This window comes from Berghia stephanieae, chromosome 1, assembly GCF_034508935.2.
Source record: "Berghia stephanieae isolate SIO BIC M18660-M18661 chromosome 1, UCSD_Bste_1.3, whole genome shotgun sequence".
In the NCBI taxonomy this organism is placed as follows: Eukaryota; Metazoa; Mollusca; class Gastropoda; order Nudibranchia; family Aeolidiidae; genus Berghia; species Berghia stephanieae.
The window spans coordinates 8,137,362-8,137,842 of NC_088360.1; positions in this window are offsets into that span (position 1 = coordinate 8,137,362).

Below are 481 nucleotides of genomic sequence, written 5' to 3' on the forward strand. Positions count from 1 at the left end.
CAATTGCCCCTTAATTGGACACATTTTGTAAAACGAAGAAACGCCAGGAAAGAAATTTAACATCGCCTAATAAGTGCCAAATCTCGACCTATATACGAACTTGAGAGGGAACTTAGGAAGGACACAAATTTAAGTGCTTAAAGCCTACTCGAAACGGAGATCCAATTCTAAACCTATCATTCAACTCGCCCTCGATGTGAATGTGTTAAAATAGATACATTGAGTCATAAAATTATCAACGAACAAATCTCTTTGTTTTTGGTCGTTTCTTTCTCTCTTTTTTGTTTATATATATAACGAACTTTTATATAGCGCAAAATCCGCTAAATGGGCTCAAAGAGCTTTACAAAGGGTTCCAACAGCAACACATTACATGTTGGTCGAGATATGATTCCTGTTTGCTGACATTACAATTTCGTCGACAAGAGACAACGCTATTAACAGCCGGTACTCATTTTACACCTGAGTACGGTGAGAGAAT